At 45.9% G+C, this 24093-nt stretch overlaps 11 non-coding genes across 11 annotated transcripts; 2 read left to right on the top strand and 9 right to left on the bottom strand.

Annotated features, from left to right (window-relative positions):
• Positions 1-1386: 1386 nt before the first annotated feature.
• On the bottom strand, positions 1387-1468 carry TRNAS-GCU (transfer RNA serine (anticodon GCU)). The gene has a single exon. It is a non-coding gene; the product is annotated as a tRNA-Ser (tRNA).
• Positions 1469-2106: 638 nt separating this feature from the next.
• TRNAS-GCU (transfer RNA serine (anticodon GCU)) lies at positions 2107-2188 on the bottom strand. Its single transcript has one exon. It is a non-coding gene; the product is annotated as a tRNA-Ser (tRNA).
• A 531-nt stretch (positions 2189-2719) lies between these two features.
• TRNAM-CAU (transfer RNA methionine (anticodon CAU)) lies at positions 2720-2791 on the bottom strand. Its single transcript has one exon. It is a non-coding gene; the product is annotated as a tRNA-Met (tRNA).
• A 3362-nt stretch (positions 2792-6153) lies between these two features.
• Positions 6154-6227, bottom strand: TRNAI-AAU (transfer RNA isoleucine (anticodon AAU)). Its single transcript has one exon. It is a non-coding gene; the product is annotated as a tRNA-Ile (tRNA).
• Positions 6228-6765: 538 nt separating this feature from the next.
• TRNAV-CAC (transfer RNA valine (anticodon CAC)) lies at positions 6766-6838 on the bottom strand. The gene has a single exon. It is a non-coding gene; the product is annotated as a tRNA-Val (tRNA).
• A 1015-nt stretch (positions 6839-7853) lies between these two features.
• On the top strand, positions 7854-7927 carry TRNAI-AAU (transfer RNA isoleucine (anticodon AAU)). The gene has a single exon. It is a non-coding gene; the product is annotated as a tRNA-Ile (tRNA).
• Positions 7928-8549: 622 nt separating this feature from the next.
• Positions 8550-8622, bottom strand: TRNAR-ACG (transfer RNA arginine (anticodon ACG)). Its single transcript has one exon. It is a non-coding gene; the product is annotated as a tRNA-Arg (tRNA).
• A 5439-nt stretch (positions 8623-14061) lies between these two features.
• On the bottom strand, positions 14062-14134 carry TRNAV-UAC (transfer RNA valine (anticodon UAC)). Its single transcript has one exon. It is a non-coding gene; the product is annotated as a tRNA-Val (tRNA).
• Positions 14135-16350: 2216 nt separating this feature from the next.
• Positions 16351-16424, bottom strand: TRNAT-AGU (transfer RNA threonine (anticodon AGU)). Its single transcript has one exon. It is a non-coding gene; the product is annotated as a tRNA-Thr (tRNA).
• Positions 16425-19544: 3120 nt separating this feature from the next.
• On the bottom strand, positions 19545-19618 carry TRNAI-AAU (transfer RNA isoleucine (anticodon AAU)). Its single transcript has one exon. It is a non-coding gene; the product is annotated as a tRNA-Ile (tRNA).
• Positions 19619-23528: 3910 nt separating this feature from the next.
• TRNAL-UAA (transfer RNA leucine (anticodon UAA)) lies at positions 23529-23611 on the top strand. The gene has a single exon. It is a non-coding gene; the product is annotated as a tRNA-Leu (tRNA).
• Positions 23612-24093: the final 482 nt, after the last annotated feature.

The following is a 24093-nucleotide window of genomic DNA, read 5'->3' as shown; positions in this document are numbered from 1 at the left end:
GGTCAAGAAGCAACAGTTAGAACTGGACACGGAACAACAGACTGCTTCCAGATAGGAAAAGGAGTAGGCAAGGCCGTATATTGTCACCCTGCTTATTTAACTTATATGCAGAGTACATCATGAGAAATCCCCAGCTGGATGAAGCACAAGCTGGAATCAAGATTGCTGACAGAAATATCAATAACCTCAGATATGCAGATGACACCTCCCTTATGGCAGAAATCGAAGAAGAACTAGAGTCTCTTGATGTAAGTGAAAGAAGAGAGTGAAAAAGTTGGCTTAAAAGTCAACATGCAGAAAACTAAATCATGGCATCTGGTCCCATCATTTCATGGCAGATAGATGGGGAAACAATGGAAACAGTGACAGACTATTTTTTGGGGCCCCAAAATCACTGCAGATGGTTTGGTGACTGCAGCCATGAAATGAAAAGACGCTTACTCCTTGGAAGAAAAGTTATGACCATCCTAGACAGCATATTAAAAAGCAGAGACATTACTTTGCTAACAAAGGTCCGTCTAGTCAAAGCTATAGTTTTTCCAGTAGTCACGTACGGATGTGAGAGTTGGACTATAAAGAAAGCTGAGTGCCGAAGAATTGATGCATTTGAACTGTGGTGTTAGAGAAGACTCTTGAGAGTCCCTTGGACTGCAAGGAGGTCCAACCAGTTCATACTAAAGGAGATCAGTCCTGGTTGTTCATTGGAAGGACTGATGCTGAAGCTGAAACTCCAATACTTTGGCCACTTGATGTGAATAACTGACTCATTTGAAAAGACCCTGATGCTGGGAAAGATTGAAGGCAGGAGGAGAAGGCGACGACAGAGGATGAGATGGTTAGATGGCATCTCTGACTCAATGGACATCACTGACTCTGGGAGTTGGTGATGGACAGGGAGAACTGGCGTGCTGCAGTCCACGGGGTCGCAAAGAGTCAGACACGACTGAGCGACTGAAGTGTACTGAACTGACCCTCTAAATTGTTCAGAGGAGGGAATAGCTGGGTTCTGACCAAAACTTTGGATCCCTTGACTCTGCAATTTGTGCCACAACATGATAGATATAAGCCATATATCATGCCCTAACACTAGAGAGCAATAGCACTCAGTCAGGCATGGAAGAGCACTAAACTAGATCTAGAATGAGTGGCGAATGAAAAGATGTGAAACGAGGGCAGAGGTTGAGAACTAGAGTGTCACCAGTGAGGAATGAGATTATAGAAAATAGAGAACATCGTCACAATGTGAATACCGGAGTATTCGGGATGGAAATGAAACTGCAATAACAAAGAAACTGAGAGGTAGAATGCGGTGAAGCAGAAAAGTTGTATACAGTTCTTTTGCCAAGATAAGGAGCACAACTTGCATTTCCCTTCCACCAGAAGGTCCGACGAGGATGGGATTCGAACCCACGCGTGCAGAGCACAATGGATTAGCAGTCCATCGCCTTAACCACTCGGCCACCTCGTCTCATAGGAAGCTATAACTTCTGAAAACTTTTTTTAAAATATTACTGTCTGGAAAGCCTTATAGCTCCATGTTTGTGCCCAGTACCATTCTTCAAACTGCAGTCTTTTTCACAGAATTCACACAAAGAACTGGTTCTTTCCTCCTTCCTTGGGGAACTTTTCACACTTTGATAGTCTTTTAAACTGCTGTGTCTCCAGCTTTAATTCTCATTCTTCTTCAGTACTCACATTGCCACACAGTCACGGTGAAGTTTTCTCTATTTTCTGTAATCTGATTTTCCTGAGTTTTCGAACTTAACTCCTTTGCTTCTGTTTTTCCCACAAAGTGCATGCGATTGGAGTCTTCATAAGTAATAGCAACGTGCATTGCTTTCAAGATGGATTTACAAAACAGTCAAGATAACTTGACCTAGATTTAGTAACTCAAGCAGAAGTGAAAGTCGCTCAGTCGGGTCCCACTCTTTGTGACCCGGTGGACTGTAGTCCATGGAATTCTCCAGGACAAAACACAGAAGTGAAAATAGAGACATCCGGAGTGGATATCTTCCCAACACAGGGATCGAATCCAAGTCCCCCGCTTTGCGGGTGGTGGTTTCTTCACCAGGTGAGCCACAACAGAAGACCATAAACTCAACCGGACGACGAGGATGGGATTCGAACCCACGCGTGCAGAGCACAATGGATTAGCAGTCCATCGCCTTAACCACTCGGCCACCTCGTCGCACAACACGTGTATAGTCGTCAAAAGACAAGGGACAGACAGTAGGAGACTCGCGGACCAGTCCTCAGGCAGAAATCAAGAAAACAAAGCAAAACAAGAAAAGTTTTTTGTTTTGAGTGTAAAGAAGAGATAAAACCCTAACTGGAATCAAGTGGGTATTTTATTCCCTGGAAGAAGTAGTGCTGATCCGTTGGAAATGGACGGTAAATTTGTCAACTGTTCCGAAGTAAGAAGGGCCAGAGGTTTGCCTCTCTTTGGAAATGAGCAAGGAGGGCCGATTTTGCTATTACACCCTCACCCCCTCCCCCCACCCTGGCCCCAGGGCCCCCGCCCAGGACAAAAGAAAAAAAGAAAAGAAAGAAAAGAAAAAGGACGGGAAAGGAAAACGCTTGCTGGTTTATAATGATTAGGTAGGCGGTGGCAACGGTTCCAGAAGTGGTGAAAGGAGAAGGTGCATCTGTAAGCTGATGAACTGTGTGGTGCCTGTGATGCTCGAGAAAGGAACTGGATGGGTGTCACGAAAAGAAAGCCTAGCAGAGGATGGTTTCGATCCATCGACCTCTGGGTTATGGGCCCAGCACGCTCCCGCTGCGCCACTCTGCTGACAGATGGCCTATCCAGGCTGCTTTTTCCCTACTATGAGTATCATGAGCAACGTCCCATTTCCTTGTACAGATGAATTTTGGTTTGTTTATAAAATCGGAAGAACAAACCTCCCAGCAATAAGAAGATCAAACTTGTACGACTTATTGTACGTGTAAAGACTCATAGCACTTTCAGAACCATTGTCCTACACAAGAAAAAAAAAGAAAAGAAAAGAAAAAAAAAAGTCTTACCATAGGATATGCTATATGACTCCACTTCTACGAAATTCAAGAGCAGGCGCATTACCTGGCGCTAGAAATCAGACAGCGATGAGCTTGCAGGAGGCAATACTGACTGGCGAGGGGGCATATGGCGATTTTCTGGACTAACTGACATGTCCTGAACCTCGAGCTGGGCGGTGGTCACGTGGGAGTAGTATACCTCGGTTAAGTTCATCCAGCTCGATTTACACGTAAGCTCTTTACATTTTAAAATATCCTTTAATAAACTGTTGGGGAAAGGGTCCCATGGGGATGTAATAACCTAAGGGAAAGGAGAACGAGGGGGAGAGAGAGAGAGAGGAAGGGGACTAGAGGCATCACGGGACTGAGAGGGGTGGCTCCGGTGGACTCAGGTGCTGGGCGGGTCCCACTGGTTCACCTGAGGCTCTGCCAAGTGGCAATCATCACCCGGCCACCAAGGAGGACGACCGGAATTGACCCGGGGGGGAGGCACTGGTGCAGCAGGTAGGTGTTTCGATGCCGCGCGGGTGACAACCAGGCGGCGATGAGGAAAGAGTGTACAGATCGCCCATCTTCCAAGGCTCCCGCCTCCTCATCAGAAAGCGCCCACCTTCAGCCTGCCGGCCCTCCAGAGATCCAAATGCCCGTTTTGGTGACGTCAGCCCCTCGGCACTCCTGGACTCAGGCCCTGCTCGCCCACCAGAGCCCTCCTCTCCCACAACCAGCCCTGGCACACACACACACTGACACACTCACACTGGTACACCGGAGAAGACCATGTGACCGGCGCTGAGGCCTGTAGCCTGGACCCTCCAGACAGGTTGACTCAGCTGGAACCTGGAGCCCGGGCCCCATCTCTGCACACACTGCTTGCCACAAGCAGCAGGAGGCCCCATGTTTCCCGGAAAGGCGATGCCAACTGCCCCTAGGACAGGCCGCTGCACTCACCAACCTGCCCCTCTCTGCTCCCCCGCAGCCTGCAACCCCAGAGCAGAAACCCACAAGCCGAAGAGGCCTCAGCTTCCCCCTCTTCCTCCTCCAAAGAGTGGAAAGGCCTGTTTCCAGCCAAGACAAAATCACAAGGATCAGACGCACCCTCCTGCCTGAAAGAACCAAAACCTGGCAAAACAGATCAGAAACACTTTTCCAGACACCAAACATCAGGCAAAGAAGGATGGTAATCCCTGACAGAAAAGAAACGAATGAGCGATTTTGCTGGGAACTGACGTGAGATCTAGGATACTGCCTTGAGAGAGTTTCCAGGCCCCAGTGCAGGCAGAGGCTGGTGAACTCTCTGAGTTGAAGTGTCGGGGCGGATAAAGTCCAGGAGACCAAGACAGCTGGAGACGGCAGGACAGAGCACCGGAAAGGAGAGAGCCGGGAGAAGAGGAAACTCCAGGAAGCTCTCCACATGGACCTTAACGTTGGTCAGTGCACACAGGTAGGGAAACTATACAAGGCTGGGGAAAGAATCCCCACAGTGGTCAGAGAAGTGACCATGATACTGAATTCTCCTTTGAAGTCAGAAGCAATCATGGGAGATGCATGGCTGTCAACTGATGACAAGAGTCCAGATTTGATTCCTGGCCTCAAAAAAAAAAAAAAAAAAAAAAAGTCAGTCCTGTGGTCTTGTGTTTCTTGTTCAAAGTGGTGAAAGTGCTGCAGGCGTGTAGGGAGAGGAAATATCCCGAATCAGTCCACCATCTTGCACGGTCTCTCTTCACAAGGCAATCTTGGCTGTCAGTTCATCTTAAAGGGTCCTCAGAGACATGGAAAGAACAACCTTTTAAGAATGCCTCCTCACTTTGTATCTCTTGAGGATCTGAGAAAGGGCGTTGATTGAGCAACTACTTTGGAAAGACAATTTAAAATTCAATGCGCTTTTGACAAAAGGTTGCCAGGAATCTTTTCCACTGCCCCCACCCTCACCTCCCATCAAATTTTTCGTGTTAGGCCACCCTGTGACCCTGCCCGACTCTCTGTCCTCATCCATTGGTCCTGGAGGAAAGAGAACCCTGCCTGCCTGGAAAAATGCTGGGCTTGTGGTAGTAAGTGGAGAGCTAAACTGGGTAACGAGTGGATAAAACGTATGTGACGGCGGTGGATTTGGAACACGTTAGAGGACTCTTAACTGTCTCCTTACCTGTCTCCTGGGAAACCCGTATGTGGGTCAAGAAGCAACAGTTAGAGCTGGACGTGGAACAACGGACTGGTTCAAAATTGGGAAAGGCATAGGACAAAGCTGTATGTGTATTGGCACCCTGCTTATTAAACTTCTAAGCAGGGTACATCATGTGAAATGCCGGGCTGGATGAATCACAAGCTGGAATCAAGGTTGCCAGGAGAACTATCAACAACCTCAGATACGCAGATGATGCCACTCTGATGGCAGAAGGCGAAGAGGAACTGAAGAGCCTCTTGGTGAGGGTGAAAGAGGAGAGTGAAAAAGCTGGCTTAAACCTCAACATTCAGAAAACTAAGATCATGGCATCCGGTCCCATCACTTCATGGCAAGCAGAAGGGGAAAACTCCAAAATCAATGCGGACGGTGACCGCAGCCACGAGATTAAAAGACGCTTGCTCCTCGGAAGAAAAGCTATGACCAACCTAGACGGCGTATTAAAAAGCGGAGACGTAACTTTGCCGACAAAGGTCCGTGCATTCAAAGCTATGGTTTTTCCAGTAGTCCTGTACGGATGTGAGAGCTGGACCATAAAGAAGGCTGAGCGCGAAAGAATTCATGCTTTCGAAGTGTGGTGCTGGAGAAGACTCTTGAGGGTCCCTTGGACTGCAAGGAGATCAAAGCAGTCAATCCTAAAGGAAACCCACCCGGAGTATTCATTGGAAGGACTGTCGCTGAAGCTGGAGCTCCAACACTTCGGCCACCCGATGCGAAGAGCCAACTCCTGATCCTGGGAAAGACTGAAGGCAAAAGGAGAAGGCGTCGGCAGAGGACGACGTGGTTAGACAGCATCCTCCAGGAGACAGCGGAGGGCTGATGAGCCTGGCGTCCCGACGGAACAGCCACAACTGCAAGGGGACTCTACGCTCTATTCTCGGGACTGTGTGGGTTAAGATGCAAGTTTCCTGGGAAAACAAGTTGACGGCCTCCCGGAAGGGGAGACCAAAGACGACATGTGGCCCGTACGGGGATCGAACCCGCGACCTTGGCGTTATTAGCACCACGCTCTAACCAACTGAGCTAACCGGCCCTCACCTCTGCAAAGCTCCATCTCAGCTTCCTTTCCTCTTACGGCCCCCGCCTCCCCCTCCAAAATGTCAAGTTCCAACTGACTCTTCCTGTTGCTTCTCTTAAGAAGAGTTTCGTCATTGTCGTTGCCTTCCATCCTTAGTCAAAAGAATGAGACGCTGAGACGCTTTCTCGGAGAAGAAAACCAAAGGAAAAGAAGGCACAATTGGTTTTCGGTCGTATTCCTTGACGGGAAGGAGGAAACCGAAGTTTTTCGGAGGAAGCTGCGGCCTACGGCCCGGGGAATCCATGGAAGAATTTGCTGTTTGTGTAAAAGGCTCGCCGAAAACGCCTTAAGCTGGGCTGAGTGCAGGCTCTGCCGTACGAGATGGAATACGGTGCCTGAAGAATATTCCGACGGGTTGGATCGTCGGTAGTTCCCCCCCCACCCCCCAGGTTTACCGGTGAGACTCGGTGGGAGTTCGGAAGCTTCCTCATCTACCGAGTTTCTCGGAAGGTTCCGGAGAACGGTTCAAAATGCAAACTCCGAAGAGAGACGCTGTTTCCGCCCGGTTTCGAACCGGGGACCTTTCGCGTGTGAGGCGAACGTGATAACCACTACACTACGGAAACCTGCTTCCTCCGCGCCTTCTCGTTTTCGGCTAGCCCAAGCTGGCCACACCGAATCGGTTTTCTCTTTCAGGAAATGGTCGACGTTAGTGCGCCCTCCTATCACGACCAACAATGCTACAGTCAATGAGTCACACGAAGCAAATACTACCTCTAAGCGAAGAATTCCTTGCCAAAGGGCAGAGCAGACGTTGCCGGCAGCGTCCGGGTACAGTAGATGTCGGAAAACTGCTCGATTTTGTCTTATGTGGGTTTGTGTGACCTTTGGAAGTTCTGCGATCACCATCTCTTGAGTGCCAGAAAAGGACTGCAATGATTGAAGATGATTCAATGATCTTGGTTGAAAAGTAAGCGAGATTCGGTGCCCTTGAACTCTAGCAGTTGCCCATTCTGTGACGGGCAGTGTTTGGCTGATAGAAACCGAGGGGCGGAGAGGGGCAAATGCCCACTGGTCTGCCAGGCAGTCCTTACTTGTCCCCTCTGACCTCAATTCTGTGCCAGTTGAGCACAAGTCAACCAGAGTCAGACTAGAACTGCTGTGGTCGGTAACATCCTCAAGGCACTAACACTGCTGTTGTAGATATCATCAGTAACCTCCAAAGTCAGTTTGTTTCTCCGGGGCAAGCTGAGCTAACGAACCTCCGAGCCATGGACTGACTACCAGGGCAGAGAATGGTAAACCGGAAACATCCTGAATCCTGAAATGTCAAGAGTCGGTGATCAATCCCAGATTCTTTGGTCTTCCGCTTAAAACAGACAGACAGACAGACAGACAACAACAACAACAACAGAAACACCGCTAACTGAAAAACCAAAAGGGAGTGGACGTGAGGCTCGTCTCCCGCTCCCTCGCTTGGCGCCCTTTGGTCCAAAGGGCTGCTGTCCGAGTTTGGCTTTGTGTGCAGAGGTCACAGCAGGTGTTTGTTGGGTTACGCGTGGAACAGCTCTCTGAGGACCACGAAAAAGAAGTGTAACCGCGGAAAGTGGAGGTCTTAAGTTGAAGGTCAGGATTTGTCGTGGCCGGTTAGCTCAGTTGGTTAGAGCGTGGTGCTAATAACGCCAAGGTCGCGGGTTCGATCCCCGTACGGGCCAAGGGGGCTTTTTTGCTCCTTACCACTCAAGGTGTTACTCGTTTGAACGCTAGTCTTGTATGTAACTTGGGTTTCTTCAAAAACAAAAGAAAAAACCAGCGTGTTACTCCTCCGTTTTGGAACAGCGCTCTTCGGGGCGCAGGGCCAGCCCCGATATCCGGTGCGCACCACCCTGGACTTTCTGGGTTTAACACTTCCTCGGTCAAAGCTACTCTTCCTTCTATTAGGAAGCGGGGAGGGAGGTGGTGAAGGGTAACCCAGTGGGAATACGGTGGGAAGACACTTGCCTAGCTTTTTTCCTTCCTACTTTCTTTCTCTTTCTTGTTCCTCGTCCTCCTCTTCTTTTTTCTTAAAGCCTCTTTGATGTGAAACTCAGTCCAGGTGTCCCTATGTGGTCCTTTCTCCATATTTGCTGTGGGAGATCGAAACCAGAAAATGCTTGATTGTGGATGTTCCAGTGATCGCCTTTGAAGGGTCCTTCGGACTCCCACAAGAGGTAGGATGGCCCCACGGGGTAGCAAGAAGCAAGGTTGAGGGAGCTTTTCCTAGCGCTTGTGAGCCGCCAAAGCTTGAAGAGTTTGGGTGTGGTTCAAGTGCAGGAAGGTCAGTTGTCAAAAGAGTTTCGAGCCAGCCAGGAGTCGAACCTAGAATCTTCTGATCCGTAGTCAGACGCGTTATCCATTGCGCCACTGGCCCCCTGCGACGGGAGGGCTTAAGCATGTCTATTTCAATGAGGCCTCGGAAGTCGTTGGTCTGCTATGAAGATAGAAATAACCCCGAAACTGATGACTCCCACCGACTCACTTCATTTAGGGTTAGTGTATGTACTACAACGTTGTTTTCCATTTCTACGTTTTGGATTACAAGCAAATCTAACCCTTAGGATATTCCATACATGGTAGAAAGAAGTCACTCCTTGAAAGCAAGTTTTCTGCTGTGAGTGCTCTTGGTTAATTTCTGCTATCTGTTAATCTGCCGGGCTTCCACCTCCCTCATCTATTCTATACTTCTTTTGGGCCCTGATGATGTGTCTGCGGATGGTTACTGACTGCCCTGTATTCTCTCTAACTAAGTGCTATAAAATAAAGTACATTTATTTGGTTTGGAAGTGCATTTGGCCATAAGAATCACATTCTTCTCCTCTTACTGTTAAAAGAGAAATTAATACTCCCTAAGAGGGAGAATCATGGCCAAATTCTATGATAAATCATGCATCGGATAAAAGCATACAGAAGTCAATGGTAAAGGCAAAAAGAGGCAAGAATGCAGGAACGGTATGCTCAAAGGTGCAGAAATCACATCAGGCAGAGACTGCTGGAATTCAAGAAATGATTTAATACCACATAAAATTTAAACAGACAGACATGCTCTCTTTAGACCCTGTGGTTATATGTTTCTTTTCGTTTTCAAGTCGGGCACAAGGAACACCTCAAAATATACAACTGCCTTGAGGAAAGGGTTTTGGATGTTGAGGGAGACAGGGCATAGTAATGTTCTTGATGGCACAAACTTGGAATCCAGAATGCAACGCTTTCTCACCCCAGCATTGCCATCTTTTGCCTGACTGGCCTTTGCAATAAAAGACAGGTGTACAGAAGCTAACAGAAATGTGAAGATTTATGCAGAAAGCTTTGGGGAAGTTTTATCTGAAGGAGTGATGATGGAGGGCAAGTTTCGAGGTTGAGGAGATAGTAACTAGGAACAGAGGTGGAACAAATAATATATTCACAAATCTCTGGGAAATAAGAGGACAGGGTGGTGGGGAGAGAGGGAGCAGTGAAGTGTGAAATGAAGCTGAAGACACAGACGAGGCCATGGGGAGGATTTCAGGCCATAAGCTTAAGGGTCATGTCATAAAATAGGTCTCAGATGTTCAGGTGGTAGGTGACCCTTTCAGAAGCACCGCTTTCTGCCTTTCATCCATTTGTCCTCTCAAAGTTCACAGAATCTGAGATCTAGTCTGATCTAATCTGAGTAAAAGTCAGCTAAGACTCCCCCAAAGATTGGAGAAAACTCCCAGGCATTCAAACCACGCAGCCCCCTTTAGACCGCAGCGGATTACAGCGGTGGTCCCCATAGACAGCCCGGCCAACCCGCCCGACACCCTCAATTGGAATTTCAGGGCTCTGCCACCCCCGAGTGCTGAGCTCCACCAGCGCAGAGGCAATGGGAGTTCAGACATAGAGGTATCACTTCCCTGAACGCGGGAGCCCCCGTTTTGCGGTCTGTACTCAGGTGTCAAGGGAAATAATCAACAAGCAGCCCATACCCGGAACAGAAGAGAAAGTGTGAATCAAGCCAAACTAAGGATGATAGGCCCCTGCGAGTGTCTCTCACTAATTCTGAAGAGCGACTCCGGAGAAACATGGTTTTCGGCAGTTTTATACCTTGTCTATTTATATAGATGGGTTATATGTATTTATATAGGTTGATTATAGTCTTTGCAGGCAAAGAAGGAGAAGCTCTACACAGTCAGCAAAAACAAGATCAGGAGTTGACTGTGGCTCAGATCATGAACTCCTTATTGCCAAATTCAGACTTAAATTGAAGAAAGTAGGGAAAATCACTAGGCCATTCAGGTATGACCTAAATCGAATCCCTTACGATTATACAATGGAAGTGACAAATAGATTCAAGGGATTCGAATCTGATAGACAGAGTGCCTGAAGAACTATGGACGGAGGTTTGTGACATTGGACAGGAGGCAGTGATTGAGACCATCCCCAAGAAAAAGAAATGCAAAAAGGCAGAATGGTTGTCTGAGGAGGCCTTACAAATAGCTGAGAAAAGAAGAGAAGTGAAAGGCAAAGGAGAAAAGGAAAGATATACCCATTTGAATGCAGAGCTCCAAAGAATAGCAAGGAGAGGTAAGAACGCCTTCCCCAGTGATCAATGCAAAGAAATAGAGGAAAACAACAGAACGGGAAAGTCTAGAGATCGCTTCAAGAAAATTAGAGATACCAAGGGAACATTTCATGCAAAGATGGGCACAATAAAGGACAGAAACGGTATGGGCCTAAGAGAAGCAGAAGATATTAAGAAGAGGTGGCAAGAATACACAGAAGAACTATACAAAAAAAGATCTTCATGAGCCAGATAACCACGATGGTGTGATCACTCACCTAGAACCAGACATCCTGGAATGCGAAGTCAAGTGGGGCTTAGGAAGCATCACTATGAACAAAGCTAGTGAAGGAGGTGGAATTCCACTTGAGCTATTTCAAACCCTAAAAGATGATGCTGTGAAAGTGCTGCACCCAATAGGCCAGCAAATGTGGAAATCTCAGCAGAGGACCCAGGACTGGAAAAGGCCAGTTTTCATTCCAGTCCCAAAGAAAGGCAATGCCAAAGAATGCTCAAACTACCACACAATTGCACTCATCTCACACGCTAGCAACGTAATGCTCAGAATTCTCCAAGCCAGGCTTCAACAGGACGTGAACCGTGAACTTCCAGATGTTCAAGCTGGATTTAGAAAAGGCAGAGGAACCAGAGATCAAATTGTCCACATCTGTTGGATCATCGAAAAAGCAAGAGAATTCAAGAAAAACATCTATTTCTGTTTTATTGACTAAGTAAGCCAAAGCCTTGGACTGTGTGGATCACAAGAGACTGTGGAAAATTCTTCAAGAGTTGGGAATACCAGACCACCTGACCCGCCTCCTGAGAAACTGTATGCAGGTCAAGAAGCAACAGTTAGAACTGGCCGTGGAACAACAGAGTGGTTCCGAGTTGGGAAAGGAATACGGCAAGGCTGTATATTGTCACCCTGCTTATTTAAGGTCGATGCAGAGTACATCATGTGAAATGCTGGGCTGGACGAAGCACAAGCTGGAATCAAGATTGCCAGGAGAAATATCAACAACCTCAGATATACAGATGACACCACCCTTATGGCAGAAAGCGAAGAAGAACTAAAGAGCCTCTTGATGAAAGTGAAAGAGGAGAGTGAAAATGTTGGCTTAAACCTCAACATTCAAAAAACTAAGATCATGGCATCTGGTCCCATCACTTCATGGCAAATAGATGGGAAACAATGGAAACAGTGAGAGGGGGCTCACTCTCACTGTTTTGGGGGTCTCCAAAATCACTGCAGATGGCTTGCGGACTGCAGCCACGAAATTAAAAGATGCTTGCTCCTTGGAAGAAAAGCTATGAGATACCTAGACCGCGGATTAAAAGGCAGAGACAGCGTTTTGCCAAGGAAGATCCCTCTGGTCAAAGCTATGGTTTGTCCAGCGGTCTTTTAGGGACGAGAGAGGTAGACCATAAAGAGGGCTGAGCGCCGAACTGTCGATGCTTTGGAACTGTGGTACTGGAGAAGCCTCTTGAGGGTCCTTTGGGCTGCAAGGAGATCAAACCAGTCAATCCCAAAGGAAATCAACCTTGAATACGCATTGGAAGGACTGATGCTGAAGCTGAAGCTCGAATGTTTTGGCCACCTGATGTGAAGAGCCGACTCACTGGAAAAGACCCTGATGCTGGGAAAGAGTGAGGACAGGAGGAGAAAGGGGTGACAGAAGATGAGACGGTTGGATGGCATCATCGACACAGCGGACATGAATTTGAGCAAACTCTGGGAGATAGTGAAGGACAGGGAAACCCGGCGTGCTGCAATCCGTGGGGTCCCAAAGAGTGGGACACGACTTAGCGACTGAACAGCAGCAACAACGGAAATACCGTGTGCGGTATTTTATGTGTTTTTTTAAATTAAAAAAAAAAAAAGTCTGTGCCTAAAACACACTCGCCACCGGCTCAATATACCATTAAAACATTTGCCCCTATCCTTTCCACTTCTGAGAAATCCGTCACACAGCCCGGCAAATCCAGAGTGCGCTGTTCATGGTCCTGACTCCGGGAATAGTTCTGGCTTCCCGGTGGCGACGCGGACCTTCTCCGCCTGCCGGTCGCGCGCTGCCTGTTGATCTCGAAGCCGAGTCCCCGAACCGTCGGAGAAGAGCCGCTGCCGGCCTAGATACCCTGCCTGCGAGGGCCCCCAGGCCCCGTTCCGTGTATGTCTGTCCCACAGCCTCGTCTCGAAACACACACGCAGACAGACGCACCTCAACTGCATTCCGATCCCAGCCGGGACTGTTCCGTGCCTAAATGGAACTGTCTTTTGGACCCGCGGAAGCGACAGGTCTGTGCGACTGAAGGACAACCCGCGGCAGGATGTGACCAGTCCGCCCAGGCAAGCCTAGGTGGGTGGGTGATTGGGTCCGGCTGCAGATGACCGCGTGCTGCCTGGGCTCCCGGAAAAGGGGCGACTCGGCGCCGACCGCCTGGTGGAAACATTTGAGCAGAGATTCGGATCCAGGCGGATTACGGGATAATTCCCTGAGGGTACTGGTGGGGATCCGCACGCGGACCCGGGGAATTAGGAGAAAAAGGAAAGGACAGTGAGATTAAGCAACGGTCTCCACCCGACACAAGATCTCCGTGTAGTTTCTGGGGACAGGAAACTTCTGATTCATTGCTGCCATCCCCTCCTCCATTCCTTTCCACCTTCTGCACACACAGATTTTATGTCGAAGGTTTTTGAAAATATTTCTGGTAAGGGGAAAAAAAAAAAATTGCCAGAGATGGAAGACATCTGGAAACCTCCCCTTTTTTCGTCTGTTGGTTTTAGCTTCTTGTTTGACTGATTGCATGCTTTCATTGATTCATTTGTACTGCTGTAGGCCTACCTCAGTTGCTTCGGGCCAGTTGCTTGCATTTCAAATCCTTTGCCCATAGGCCCACAGTGAAAGCGAAAACAATAAAGCTTGGTGAAGGAAATGTAGCGAAATGCTTCCATGCATTTGAGATGAGCGACTATATATTAGACAGGACAGAAGGAGCACTAAGCGTCCAGGACATAGTAAGCACTAAGCTACCCCCGTCCCTCACAAAAGCTGAACCCCTTTTTCCTCAAAATTGCACTAGGAGAGAACATTATAATTGACACATTGTAAAGCTGCTGGAGTTTGAGGAACGTCAAGAAATGTTAAAATGGAGTAAGTATTTTAAAAGGCCGTAGGTGAGAGCACGGGTGCTCTGAGGATACGTTAGAATCGGGAACCTTGGACAGGGCCGCAAACTCGGAAGGAAATCTTTGCACGTGTCTGTAAAGAAGCAAAAGCCGGGGGCTCGGGCTGTTTCCGCCCGGTTTCGAACCGGGGACCTTTCGCGTGTAAGGCGAACGTGCTAACCGCTACACCACGGAAACGTCACGCCCCCGAAAGCCATTACAACTCCCATAAAACTGCATACTCGGTTCCTTGGTTGCTCCCCGCTTCCCACCCCGCCACGCCCCCAGCCTAGAAATTTTGAATATTTCTCTTGCGGATTGCTTTCACTCGCGATGCCTTGCTTTCCATCGTTTCGAAAACTTTTGCTAAAAGAATACTATCGAAACTCTATGGCTCATAACCAAACCTAACTCAGTGGTGGGGGTGGTTTAGTCGCTAAGTCGTGTCCGACTCTTGCCACCCCATGGATTGTAGCCTGCCAGGCTCCTCTGCCCGTGGGCTTCTCCAGGCTGGACATCTGGAAACAACCCCCTGGAGTGGGGATGTTCCCGACCCAGGGATCAAAGCCGGGTCTCTCGCATTGCAGGCAGATTCTTTACCGCCTGAGCTAGGAGGGAGCAGAGTCCAAACACCTTCCCAAACATCAGGCAGGGTGTCCTCAGGTTCCGAGGGCATTTGATTAGGAGCAACAACCCGATATTGTCCTGTGCCTTTGATTTCCACCTCTCTTCCTCATCGTTGGAGCCAGAACACAACGCACCGAGTCCTGAAGACCACCGAACTTCCGAGAGGGCCAAGCTCGTCTGGAGGAGACTGCTGAGCGGGGTTGGGATGGCCTGTGCCCACTTGACTCTCAGAAGGGAGTGCCAAGAGGAGTAGTGTTTGGGAATTCATGGGACTGGACTTTGCGCCCGAATAAGTCGAGGTGGGAGTCATCAGTCAACTTATTTATTATCCAGGGTCACTCACACTGCCCTGGAACGACCGTGCTTTGTGCGATCTGAATCTGTTCAACAGATGCCCTCTCCTTTGTTTTGCTCTTCATTTCACCTGACCTTCCTCATCGTCTTTTCCCTCTTCCCAGCACTTCCCTCGAGGACCAGGAAGGTGCTCAGCAGTGAAACCGTTCTCTTTCATTAAATTCCAAGTGAGAAATCCCTGATTTCTCTGCATCAGCTCTGCATCAGCATCTTTCACAAATAGCAGCGCTGAAAGCTCCTGCTCTCAGCAAAACTAAAACTAGGATTGGTCACAACGTTGCAGGAAACAGAGTAGAGAGACAGTATTTCCCAGTCAGCAAGTGTGGGATTTAGTTTCCCATAATTTGATTAGAAGTGTATTTTAAAGCCAGTAAGGAGTAGCCCCACAATGTACCCAATCCTGACCCTACCAGATGTCCTGAAAAATTATGCAAGCAACTGGTTGCAAAGGGCCCTTTGAGTTATGTGACTAGTGAATGCACAAAGGCTTTTCAGATCAAAATGTAGTTTTTAAACAGTTGAAGTTCATAAACAAAGAATTCTTTAAAAAGTCAGTTTGCCAGCACCTTAAAAAAAAAAAAAAAAGAATATAATTTTGTGTATTTTGTCATTGACTATTTTTATCCTCTTTTAGATATAACCTTAGTTCTTCTCCTTCCAAAATTTCCAGTATCGTCGAGTCCATTTCACATCGAAAAGAGGAAACAGAACACAACTTGATTTACACTACCGTAATTTATGTTAGAATATCTTTCCTCTTCTTTCTTTTGATTTCATTTCATTTGCTAAGGACAAATGAGTAAAAACAATGCTTGGTTAACTAGTGTTTCAGGAAGACAGCTGCAACATATGAAAGTGCAGAACTTGAAAACACACCCATTGAACTAGACCAGTAAGTCTCTAGCCTTGCTTCATGAAGTATCGTCCATGACACAGTAGTGTAGAGTCTGAGATTGTAGAAATGCTGACTTTCACGCCCCTGTTGCAGATGTAGTCATTTAAAACCCTCATTATAATGGATCACACCAGGTCATTCATATGCTCATAAAATTCTGAGAAGCGCGACTGTAAGGCACTACTCAAGTTGGTGCGAAATCGGGGTGGTGGGAGTTGGCGGGGGAGGGGGTGGTTCTGAAAGGGGACATGACAATTCAATGATTCCATGAAGGAAAACGAATGTCTCCGTTGTGGTAAAAGTTCTAGGAGGCAAACATAATTGAAGAGATCCCACAAAACCAAACTGGCAACTTCTGAGACCTGATCTAAGAGGTGAAGGAAAGACCAAGAGGCAGTTCTAATTCTCATCTCAAGATGTCTGAGAACCACCTTTTTATGGCTATCGGGAGAGCATTCGAAGTACTCCGGGGCTTGATGGGAGGTAAACAAATTCCGTTTTTAAACTCGTCTTGCTCTATTTAAAACAGTGTTGCCTGAGGCCCCGCTGGGATTTGAACCCAGGATCTCCTGTTTACTAGACAGGCGCTTTCACCAACTAAGCCACGGAGCCAGCTACAGTAGACTGTTGGTTCCTGATATTATTTGAAGGAGTTTTCCCTTTCCTGGCTCACCAATGCATTTCTCAAGATCTTTAGAGCAACACACAACCTCAGGACTAGTTCCTGTTTCTCAATATTTCTATCAAGTCTTTTACCTTCTCTTGTCTGAAATATGCACAGAAGTTTACATGCTGAGCCAAGACAAGAAAAACCTTCTGAACCCTTGGAATCGATAGCCAAATCGTTTGACTTTTGCACCTTCCTATGGGAGATACTAATACTTCTCCCTTTCGAATCTGTAAAAGGAAAATGATGCTGCTTATCAGTCTTGAAACATAACATGAAATGGAGCGCTTGAAAGGACTTCCACATCTTTTGCTACGCTCACTGTCAAAGAGCAGTATCTTGCAAGAGAGGAGTGTGCCTGTTCATATTTATTTTAGAGCAATGTGGACGGTAAAGGCATGCAAAAGGGAAAAGGAAGGTAAGAATTCAGCAAATGTGAACATGCAGGAATGATGTTTGACACAGAAATACAGACAATTAAAACTTTGGTAGACATGTCTTACATTAAAAATGTCATAAAGTTCTTGACTTGTCTGAGTCCCTAAAATAGACACTTAATGCATAAAAGTCAGAGAACAGTCCTCTCCTCTGAGCATGAGGCAGCATGCAATGATGCTTTAGAGCTCAAACTCTGATGTCAGACTCCATTGATTCTTTGTTCCAAATCTGTCATTATACCTGTGAGTTTGAGAAAATGTAAAACCTCTATTTATTATTTTTGTTTACTCAAATTCTTTGAAGAGTGCTGGCAGGTAGTGTAGGTTATTTCTAGCCTCAACCTATAAGACCGCTACAAGTGTTCTATATCTAGGCCGCATAAACAATATTGCTTCCACAGATGCTAGTGAATAGTGTCAGGAAACTGCCAGTATCTCTTGCAATAACGGAGGTTTTGGGGGATTTTTTTGTTTGTTTTTTTTCCCAACAACTATAGCTTCTCGAGTACTTCTGTAAAGGTAGGTCACATTTTCCATTTATTTCGATTTGAAGAACTCCTTCATTGCAATCACATACTGCTATACGATTTAAATTTTTCTGCCCAATGTGATTCACCTCTCCTATTGTACTTTATCAAGTATTCTGTGAATTAATGGGAAAACTAAGTTAAGTTAGGAACCACCTGCTGTTAAGCACATGAAAGGCACTTGAGTGCACACACACAAATAAGAACAAAAAAAGCCACAAGAAAACAAACCCACCCAACATTAAAGTAACCTTTGATCTCCCAGTTCAAAAATGACGGGGTGAGTAATATTGCCTGGGGAAAGTATGATCTCTGTGATGACCCCACGGAAGAACAGTGAACTGGCCATTGTTCTGTCTGAAAATCTTGGATTTTGTAATGGGAACACAGGGCAAGATGGTCTTGCCCTTTATAATGGGCAAGATGTCACAAAGAGCAGTGGTTAAGATGTTTAATGACACAAATGGAAATATTATAGGGCCAAGCTAGGAAAGAAAACACTTTCAGGTGTTATTTGAAACTTTGGGAGAGAAACTCACCAAACTTCAAGTTCAACATACACCATATAGCTCCATGTCAGATGTCTTTTATAGGCTGAAGACGAATGTCATTGGTCTGGTTTGCATTTCAGTGTGGGAATGGGACTCTGGGAGAATAATCTGCAGCATGTACCATCTTGCACAGATCACCATGTAAATACCTCTGCGTGTCCTTCACCAAAGAAGACGTCAATCACATTCCTTCAGCTTTTAAGAAGTGCCTGTCATGCACCTACTGCCCATCAGGCATTTGTCTCAACGCTGATTTAAGTGGTGGGAAACAGACACGTTTCCTGTGCGAATTTTGAAAAATAAATTTTTAATGTGGAATATATTTAGGAAAGTTGCAAAAACAATAGAGTTTCTTTATACCCATTTCAGAGTTTCCTTTAATTAGCTTCTTAGGTTACCACGGTACCTTTATTAAAGCCAAGAAACCAACATCGATACTTTAATAATAACTAAACTCATGTATTTGTGTGTGTCACATCTGTTTTTACACTAATGTCTTCCCCCCCACCCCCACCCCCACCACCACCCATGGGATCCCACATTGCATTCAGCCTCCTCTGGTCTGTGATTGTTTCTTGGTGTGGATGAATTATTTTTATCCGGTATTTTTACGACTATCTTCCAGTGGAGGTTTGTCTGATAGTTTTCACATGAAAGCCTGGGGCTACAGGTTTCTGGACGAGACCACAGAGATGAAGTACTTGTCCCATCACTTCCTATCAGATGTTACTTGATAGGAGGATAGCTTACCATTAGTGATGCCAACCTTGATCATTTTTAAGGTAGCGTTTGCCATTTTTCTCCCTTGTGAAGTTTCTTCCTATGTTTTCCTACTTCTTCCTGGATATTTAGAAGCTAGTCAGGCAGGATGGCCCATATTCCAGAAGGGAGAGGTTAAGCTCCATCTCCTGGTGGGTGGGTAGGGAATAGTTTCTTACCTTAGTTGGAACGCATCAGTAAGAAAAATACATCCCTTCTCCTGTATTCATCGGTTTACTTATTTAATCACTGATTTATAACAGTATGGACTCATGAATACGTATTTTATACTTAGTTTGGATTCTTATCTCAAACTATATTATTTGTGGTTCAAAGTGTTTCGGGTTTGGCCATTGATGGCTCTTTCCATCTCCTAAAGAGACAGCTGACAAAACTGCTTCTTTCCTGCTGTGTTTGTATCAATAGTGTTTTTTTCACATAGCATTTGAAAAATCTTGTTTCATCATTTGCTGATCTAGTTAAGACCCATGTGTGGAAATGTAGAAAGTGTAGATGGTTTCACAGTTTATTTTTGTGGGAAAATAATCCAGTAAGGTCAGTTTCTTTGCTGGAATCAGTCACCCTGTGGATGAAAATGTGCCAAAGCGACGCTATGTCTTGCTGGGTCACTGACTGCTATCCTTTCGTCCTGCAGATGCGCGCGTTCCAGTTAAAGTTCTCAGCGAGAGTTTCTTGTCGCAGACATTAATTGGGATATAGCGGTGAACCTAAAACGGAGGAGGCGTCATCTTCTGTGTCTAAGTGTAGAAAACAGTAGTCCTCCGAAAGCCTGGCCCGTACGGGGATCGAACCCGCGACCTTGGCGTTATTAGCACCACGCTCTAACCAGCTGAGCTAACCGGCCAGACAGGGGTAAAGTAGCTCGTGTTTATGCTATTAAATGAAAAGAAATCAATATGGCTTCTCCGGGACCCAGAAAAGGAGCACAGTGAACCGAAACGACCACAAGCTAACATTCAAAGAAAGAAGAAATCGCATTCTTCCTCTCCCCCATCGTGGAATTAGGCGGAAACAAAGAGGAATGCTTAGTATTTGGCGTGAATGAACTCTTATTTCCTGAGGACTGAGGTAATCAATATTCTGGAATACCTACCTGAGAGCTAGGCCTGGCACCACAGGCACATTGATAGGGAGGCTCTGAGAATACTTGAGGAAACGAGGTACCCCAGGACCAAAGCCAAAGCCATTAAATAATAAATGGAGAAGTTTGCAAATAAGTACCCAGCAAAGTAGGAGGAAAATCAAGAGTAAGTGAAGATTGGAGAGTAGACCTCATTCTTTCATCTCTCGACAGGAATCGAGCACCCATGACTGTCAGACCAGGGTGCACACGTTAAACAATGATGGAGACACTGAGGCTAGACCTCAACATGAGTGGCTGTGGTTAAAGAGCAGCGTATGTTACAGGGTAGCCACCTGTGATCTGCGCTAGGACTGATCCTCAGAAGAGATAACAGTGTTAACTCCTCAGGGTTTGGAGTCAAGAAGGGCAGGGAGTGACCCCTCCAGAATGGGCTTTATGCCTCTGTTTCCACACTCCTGCCCATCCCTCCCCACACTCTACTCGTCTTCACTTTCCCTCCGCTTCCCAGCTTCCCAGAGACACTCAGGCCACTTGACTTGCTAATTCCTAGTCCTGGTGAGGGTTGCGCCAACCGGTGAACATGGTACTGTTGGCAGTGCTAAGGCAGGCTAAGTGGGCCCCCATGCGACTGGGTCCAATCTCTCAGAGCTTGGAGGTGTCCTCAGCGGGAAGGCTTGATCAGAACCCTAAATCCCTAGGGTTGGAAGCTGGAAATGCCCAAGAGTGACATTTGATTATGGGAAAAGATTGGTGAGTGGAAAAGAGGGAAAACTAAAAGACCGACAGAGAAAGACAAGGATGAAGTGACAAGAAGAGCAATATAGACAATGAGGAAGAGCCTAAGAGACAGAAACAGAGCCTCAGGGAGAGAGCCAGATTGAGAAGATAGCAAAGGACAGGGAAAGTCTGAAGAGAGAGAAATAGGGGCAGAGAGAGAGAGAAAGAATGTGACTAAAGGGACGCAGAGACCAAAAATGAGAGAGAGAAAGAGAGCAATGGAGATAAGTAAGGACAGAGCAAGCAAGAGGGGAGGAAAGCAGAAAGACACTGAATGAGAGACAAGGGCAGAGACAGAGACGCAGAGAAAGAAAGAGAACCAGACTAAGACACAGAGAGAGACAGAAATGAAGATATTCAGAGAAACAGGGGCAGACTGAGAGACAGAGACAGAGACAGTTTAGGCAGGAGGGGACTGAGGGAGGAGGGCCCAGTGAGAGCAACAGTAAGAAGCAGAGACAGGTCAGGGTCTGAAGTCCAGAGACAGACATGCAGCAAGGCACCCAGCCCGGTAGCTGAACGGAATTTGAGCCTGAAGCTGAATTGCAAGGGGAGGAGATGAGCATAAACAGGCATGTTTATTTGACATTTGACATTTAAAATGATGATATTCACATTGAGTTGTAGAGAAGGGAATGGTAACCCACTCCAGTATTCTTGTCTGGAGAATTCCCTGGAAAGAGGAGCCTGGCAGGCTACAGTCCACAGGGTCCCAAAGAGTCGGACACGGCTTTGTGAGTGAACAAAAATGACAAAACATTGAGAGTGATCACTTAATTTATATAACTCTTTGTAACAAAGCACTTTTAGTCAGGAGTGAGGATGTTTGCAGACACAGGATGGTTTTATGCAGGAGAGGTGCTAAATGTGAATTCCTGGGAATTTCCTTTTTCAGAACAAGCTGCCAGATCTTGTCCAATAAATGGTTACATGTAGAACTGAGGTGGTCATACAGGAGATGGTGAGGGCGTTGCACCATCTAACCTGGCTCCCCTTTGCCAGCCCAAGCCAGGTCTCCATCTCCTGAGAGATTTTCTGTGGAGAAGTGGGGAGAATTTGGAAAGCTCCAGCACTAATAGATAGGAGGGATATGCAAATTAATATGCAAATGATAAGGCAAATCACCCAGAGCTTTTTGTTTCTTGTCTGAATTCCCCATCCCTCAATATGTGAGGTGACACGTTTTCTTTGTTAGGTATCAGGAAAATGCTTGCCTGGTAAAATGTGTTTGGAAGAATTCTTCCTCTCCGACTTTTTGGATGAGTCTGAGAAGGATGGGTCTTAATTCTTCTTTGAATGTTTGGTGGAATTAACTAGTGAAGCCATCTGGTCCTACACATTTGTTAGTTGAGAGGTTTCTGATTACTGATCAATCTCTTTCCTAGTGATAGGGCTCTTCAGATTTTCTCTTTCACCATGAATCAGTCCTGGTAGACTGTATGTTTTGACAATCTGTTTTATCTGTTGTCCAATTTGTTGATGTATTATTTAGTTTTAAGCAGGTACAGCAATCTGAATCTTTGTATTACCTTTGTGTGAAAAGGTTTCTTTGCCAGTAGGCTAGTCAGCTTAGTTGGTTAGAACATGGTGGTAATAACACCAAGGATGTGGGTTCAGGCCCCATATGGGCCACTGCAAGCCTTTTGTTACTTACTCACTGAATAATTTTGTTGCAGTCATCTAACAAATTGGAGATAACCTCACAGACATCAAATTGGGAATAAATGTTGACTTCATTTGTTCTTCAGCAGTGACACTGGCTTCCTTCTCCTCTACGCCTGCCCCCAGCAAACACAGTCCAGGCAAAAAATGAAATTTCGGCATTTCAGATTTGGCAAAGGGACATTTTCACCACTCACTGCTTGAAATCCAAAGCCTATGTTCATTTAAGGAGGGAGCAGTGCTGGTAAGGCACCATCCCTTTGAAAGAGCTGATGACTGATATTTTCTGGGAGGGGGCTTAGGGCAGACTTTCAGAGGGTCAGTGGGTTGACATATTCTGTGGAAGCATGGTTCTTCTGGAGAGACTCTTGTTGTTTGGTTGGCACTCAAAGGGATGTTTACTGAAGTGAGTGCATCCCTGGCTGGCTCATTTCAGAAAGCAGGGGTTGACAGTGATTGGTTGTGCAAATGTTCACCAAACGATTATCATGGATAGATCAATTGGTTTAAATTCAGGTCTGGTGGCTACTTGTTACCACTGCTACAAAACAGTCTTTTCCTAAGTTTGTGATTAGTATATGTTCTCAACATTTTGCTTTGGCATAAAGCAAACATTATTTGTTTGTTTAAATATACAAGTAACGTATAATAAAAATGTTTCCCAGAGTTAGGAAATAGATGATAGTGAAAGTTGCTCAATCATGTCTGACTCTTTGTGATTCTATGAAATTATTCAGACCAGAATACTGGAGTGGGTAGCCTTTCCCTTCTCCAGGGGATCTTCCCAACCAAGGATCAAACCCAGGTCTCCCACATTATGGGCAGATTCCTCACCAACTGAGCTATCAGGGAAGCTACAGATATTAAAGGAATGAAAGGAGTCAAAAGGTACACATTTCCAGTTATTAAAAAAATAAGTTATGGAGATCTAATGTACACGGTGGTAGTATATAGTTATTAATAACAATATTGTATTGAATATTTGGAAGTCCTTAAAAGAGTAGATCCTTAAAGTTTTCATCACAAGAAAAAAATGTATAACATATATGGTGATGGATATTAACTATGCTTACTGTGTTTCATTGTTTTTATCCAAGAAACATTAGAAGGATTTTTCTTTTTTAAGCTTGGTCTCTAATCTGGTGTAAAATTATTCATAGTCTTCCAGGGACTAGCAAGTCTAATTAATTATAAGCCTGTAATATTGGATACATAGATACTAGGGCCCACTACCGGGATGGCCGAGTGGTTAAGGCGTTGGACTTAAGATCCAATGGACATGTGTCTGCGTGGGTTCGAACCCCACTCCTGGTAGAACTTCTTTTGTTGCTAAGTTGTGTCCCACACTTTTGTGACCACTTGGACTGTAGCCGCCAAGCTCCTCTGTCCGTTGGACTTTCCCAGGCAAGAATTCTGGAGTGGGTTGCCATTTCCTTTTCCAGGGTATCTTTCTCACCCAGGGATCAAGTTACTTTAGCATGTATCTTACCTAGAAATGACAGTTTTTGTGCAAAATTGGACAGTAGTCCAGCATATAGTTGATTCTGAATTCTTTTTATCTAATCTGACGGGCTCTGTCTATAATGGGTGAATTTAGCTAATTTAGACATGATGTAAATGATATACTTGTATTTTAAAAGTCCACTATCTTATTAGTTGTTTTCTATGTGTTTTTCCTTTGTTCCTTTCTTTTATCTCTTTCTTCCTGTCTTTGAAATATGTGAGCATTTTACATGATTTGATTATATCTAGAGCATTGCCTTATCATTTGTTAATGTCTTAACAAATCATTAGTG

Source organism: Giraffa tippelskirchi, chromosome 8, assembly GCF_054371585.1.
Source record: "Giraffa tippelskirchi isolate mGirTip1 chromosome 8, T2T-mGirTip1v1.2.pri, whole genome shotgun sequence".
In the NCBI taxonomy this organism is placed as follows: domain Eukaryota; kingdom Metazoa; phylum Chordata; class Mammalia; order Artiodactyla; family Giraffidae; genus Giraffa; species Giraffa tippelskirchi.
Note: the sequence above shows the minus strand (reverse complement) of the source record. Positions and strands in the feature narration are given on the sequence as shown.